We start from the raw sequence: 4,674 nt of genomic DNA, 5'->3' as shown, positions 1-4,674 counted from the left end.
TAAGTTCCTGAGGGATATTGGTCTGTAAATTTCTCTTTTTTGTGGTTCCTTTACCGGATTTTGGCATCGGGGTTATGCCGGCTTTAGAGAATGAGTTTGGGGGTGTTACGCCCTTTTCTATGCTCTGAAATACCTTTAGTCATAGTGGTACTAAATCTTCTCTGAAAGTTTGGTAGAATTCTCCCATGAAGCCATTAGGGTCAGGGCTTTTGTTTTTGTTGGGATTTTTTTTTAATTACCTTTTCAATCTCTTCAGTTATTATAGTTTTATTTAGTTCTATCTTTGTTCGTGTTAGTTTAGGTAAGTAGTGTTTCTCGAAATTTGTCCATTTCCTCTAGGTTTTCAAATTTGTTAGACTACAATTTTTCATAGTGTTGTTATGATTCTTTTTTAAAAAATTAATCTATTTACTGTGCTTTAAGGTTTTGCTTAAGTGAATGTTTACAAATCAAGTCATTCTCTCACACCTTGCTACGTACTCCTAGCTGCTCTCCCCCTAGTGAGACAGCACATTCCTCCTCTCCACCCTGTATTCCCCATGTCCATTCAACCAGCTCCTGTCTGCCTCTTCCTTCTCATCTCACCTCCAAACAGGAGTTGACCACATAGTCTCATGTGTTTACTTGAGCCAAGAAGCTCACTGTTATTATTCTTTTAATTTCAGCTGGGTCTTTTGTGATATCTCCCATTTCATTTCGTAGGTTATTTTCTTCCTCTCCTGTTTTTCTTTTGTCAGTCTGGCCAATCATTTATCCGTTTTGTTAATCTTTCAAAGAACCAGCATTTGGTCTTGTTAACTCTTTCAAGTTTTTTTTTTCTGTTCTCTGTTTTATTTAATTCTGCTCTAATTTTTATTATTTGCTTTCTTCTGGTGCCTGAGGGCTTTTTTTGATGCTCTCTTTCTATTTGTTTGAATTGTAGGGCTATTTCTTTGATTTAGGCCCTTTCTTGTTTTTGGATGTGTGCATTTATTGATATAAATTGACCTCTGAGCACTGCTTTAGCTGTGTCCCAAAGGTTCTGGTAGGCAGTGTTTTCATTCTCGTTGGATTCTATGAATTTCTTTATTGGGTCCTTAATTTACTCTTTAACCCAGTAGTTTTTGAGGAACATGTTGTTCAGTTTCTATGTGTTTGATTTTTTTTCCTTGCTTTTTCTGTTATTGATTTCTACTTTTATGAGTTTATGGTCAGAAAAGATGCTTTGTAATATTTCAATGGTTTGGATTCTGTTAAGTCTTGCTTTATGTCCTTTACGTGGTCTATCCTGGAGAATGTTCCATATGCATGGAAAAGAAAGTATACTTGGCTGCTGTTGGGTGGAGTGTTCTATATATGCCCATGAGGTCAAGTTGGTTGATTGTGGCATTTAGATCTTCCGTGTCTTTATTGAGCTTCTTTCGGGATGTTCTGTCCTCCACCGAAAGTGGTGTGTTGAAGTCTCCTACTATTATTGTGGAATTGTCAATTTCTCTTTTCAGTGCTGTTAGAGTTTCTTTTATGTGCTTTGGAGCCCAGTAGTTGGGTGCATAAATATTTATTATGGCTATGTCCTCCTGTTATATTGACCCTTTTATCATTATATAGTATCCTTTATTATCCTTTGTGGTGGATTTTACTTTAGCCTATTTTGTCAGAAATTAGTATTGCCACTCCTGCTCTTTTTTGATTGTTTTTTGTTTGATATATACTTTTCCATCCTCTGAGTTTTAGATAGTGTCTTTAAGTCTAAGGTGTGTCTCTTGGAGGGAGCATATAGGCAGATTGTGTTTTTTTAATCCATTCTGCCACTCTCTGTCTCTCTACTGGTGCATTTAGTCCATTTACATTTAGCACAATTATTGATAAGAATGAGTTTAGTGCTGTTATTTCAGTGTCTTTTTTGTGTTGTTGACAGTTTCTTTTCCCCACTTAATTTTCTGTGCTGAGTAGTTTTTCTTAATATACCATCTTTTCCTCTTTTCTTAACTGCATATAATATATCTGGAAGAGTCAGATATTATAATTATTATAAATGAATTATTGGTAAGCGCTAATGACCACTTCCAGCTTAATTTGTTTATTCTCCTAATGGTGTCTATATTTTAAAAGAGAATTACTCATAGAACACTGCTTTATTCTGAATAAGGAATCTTTTTAAAATTTTATTTGTTTTGTTTTTGTTGTTGAGAATATACACAGCAAAACCTGCATAAATTCAGCAATGATGCTGATTATTCTTCAAGTTGTGCAACCATTCTCACCTTCTTTTTCTGATTTGTTCCTCCCCTATAAACACAAATTCACCACCACCTAAGGTTCCTATCTAATCTTTCAAGTTACTGTTGTCATTTTGATTCCATATAGCTCTTAAAAGAACATAAATCTCAAAGCATATATTTTTTTACGAGTTAAGCTAAACTATTGTTTGGTTTGAAGAAGACTTCAGGGGATATCTTTGGTTTAAAGTTTAAAGATGAAACCCTGAAACTATTGCCTTGAGATAATCTTTAAACTGAAGAAAGGAATCTTAATAGTTGAACATCTCAAAGTGCTTCAGGAAAGTGGGGGAAGTAGAGTATCTTATTCACATCATATAGATCAAACCAGACCAAACCATACCCGTTGCTCTTGAGTCAATTCCCACTCAGAGCAACCCTATAGGACAGAGGGTATCCAAGGAGCATCTGGTGGATTTGAACTGCTGATCTTTTGGTTAGCAGCCAAACTCTCAACCACTATGCCGCTCAGAAAAGACTGATTTTTCCTCCAAGGGGGTATTTGGCAATGCCTGAAGGAGATATTTTTTGTTGTCACACAGTGGAAGGAGGGTCCTACTGACATCTAGTTGGTAGAGGCCAGGGATGCTTCTAAATGTCCTACAATGCACAGGACAGCCTTCCCACAACAATGAATTATTCTACCTGAGGTATCAGTAGTGCCAAGACTGAGAAACCCTGTCGTAGATGACCTTCTGCCCCTGGAATTGCCAGATGAGAATAATCCATCCAGGTTTCCCTCCCCATAATATTGACTCAAAAAGTTTACCCTGCTGTAGACATCTGTCAATATTCACCTTTGCATTCAGGTTGCAAATTTATGAGTGTTTCAACCATTAGCGTAGGCTTAGGTAGATTTAGGTGTCTAATTTACCCAAGTTGCATTGTTTTTATTTTTTATTTCTAAAGATCAGTAACACATTTGTTTTAGTACAAAGCTGAGAAGCCTCACCAGGACTACCAGACTTAAAAAAAAAAAATGGCTCCAGGAACTGCAGAATAACTGGAAGCTAGAATTGGTTTTGGTCTCATGACACATTACCTCAACCAAAGCTTCAGCCAAACATGAGTTACAAGACCACCCAAGATAAAATATTTATATTTAAAATACAATCCATCTATGGCTTTGGTTTTCTCTACACCATTTAAACATATTTAACATGTAGAACACTCTGAGCAATGTAGATTCTTAGTGCACTTTATAAAACAAGGCAATAACATCCTCAAAATATTCTTGGCAAACTAGGTGCTTAGCAATTTGTTAATTAAAACAAACAAACAAAAATAAATGAGGTCATTAAGAGGCAAATTTTGCTTCTATCAGTCAGGGCTGGAGCCAGGGATTCTAGTCTTTGAACTCTCAGTCAAACCTCTAGTCATGCAATTATGCTTTCTTACTTAGCTAAAAACATTGATCAAGTAATTGGCTACTGACTTGCACATAAATGGGTATTAAAGAGACCAATACCTAAAGACAGAAGTAGGAGTCATTTCTTAAATAGGCCTTGGGATTCTCAAGAGAGATAAACACAAAAACAACATTTTGAGAGGCATTATTGAGGGGGTGGAGGAATGAAAAAGCTCACTTTTATATTTCTTCCTTATAAAATGCATGATGACAAACCACAAATCGCCACCTTTTTGGATTATACTAACCTCATCTCCTAACATATTACAATGCCGAGTAATGAATGAAATCATTAACATTACTGAACTTTCAAACTAAAGTTTAAAATATGTTATTACTTAAGTTTCTGGGCAACAGCAGGAGACTGCTGCTGTGTTATTACTTGAAATTTTTAAGTAACCAACGTTACAGGAGAAGGGGCAGACAGTGAACACACGCCTCGCCCAGAATTCTATCAGGCTGTGATGATTGTGGTTGATGCCCCATGCTTTGATATTGAATTTAAAGAGCAATTAATTTCTTTTAAAGAGTGCCCTGCTGTATAAACAAGCTAGAGAATGCTATATTTAATTAGGCCAGAGCAATTCCAGGGTGTGAAACAAAAGCATATAGGCAATTACACCTGGAGAAGCAATCACCACTCAAAAGCTAGGATTCTGTTATTCCCTGCTTGAGCCAGAACTTTGTAGGCTGAGTAAATTTTCAACTTAAAAGCTGATTGCTTTCTCTTCAGAGGTCTAAAAATACTTTGGAGATGATTATGAGTAATACATGTTAGAGTTCTTGTTGCGATATAATAAAAGTCTGATTCTCCTTTTCCCTTCATCAAGGCTCAGGCTGCAGGCAAATGGGAGTGGGTTGAATGAAAAAAAAAAAAAAAACATTGCCATCAACTAGATTCTAACTCATAGCGACCCTACAGGACAGAGTAGAACTGCCCCATAGGGCTTCTAAGGAGCAGCCGGTGTATTCAAACTGCTGACTTTTTGTTAACAGCCATAGCTCTTA

Source organism: Elephas maximus, chromosome X, assembly GCF_024166365.1.
Source record: "Elephas maximus indicus isolate mEleMax1 chromosome X, mEleMax1 primary haplotype, whole genome shotgun sequence".
In the NCBI taxonomy this organism is placed as follows: Eukaryota; Metazoa; Chordata; class Mammalia; order Proboscidea; family Elephantidae; genus Elephas; species Elephas maximus.
This window is presented reverse-complemented; position numbering follows the sequence as displayed.